This window comes from Juglans microcarpa x Juglans regia, chromosome 3S (genome assembly GCF_004785595.1).
Source record: "Juglans microcarpa x Juglans regia isolate MS1-56 chromosome 3S, Jm3101_v1.0, whole genome shotgun sequence".
Classification (NCBI taxonomy): domain Eukaryota; kingdom Viridiplantae; phylum Streptophyta; class Magnoliopsida; order Fagales; family Juglandaceae; genus Juglans; species Juglans microcarpa x Juglans regia.
The window spans coordinates 25,955,018-25,955,262 of record NC_054599.1 but is presented as its reverse complement, the minus strand read 5'-3'; positions in this window follow the sequence as shown (position 1 = coordinate 25,955,262).

Sequence of the window (245 nt, the reverse complement as noted above, 5' to 3'; positions counted from 1 at the left end):
AATTAGTTTCTTGTAAGCTCATTATATATATATATATATATATATATAATAGGCAGTTATTGATGATCGTCACCTCTTGCAATTAATTATTAGATAAAAAAATAAAATAAAAGACAAATATTGTTATATTATATTATAAATAGATAGATGGACAAGGCGCTAATGTGGGATTAAATTTTAAGTGGATCGAATAGACAAAAGGTAAAAAGTGATATATTAGGCAATTAAATAATTTACCTAATATA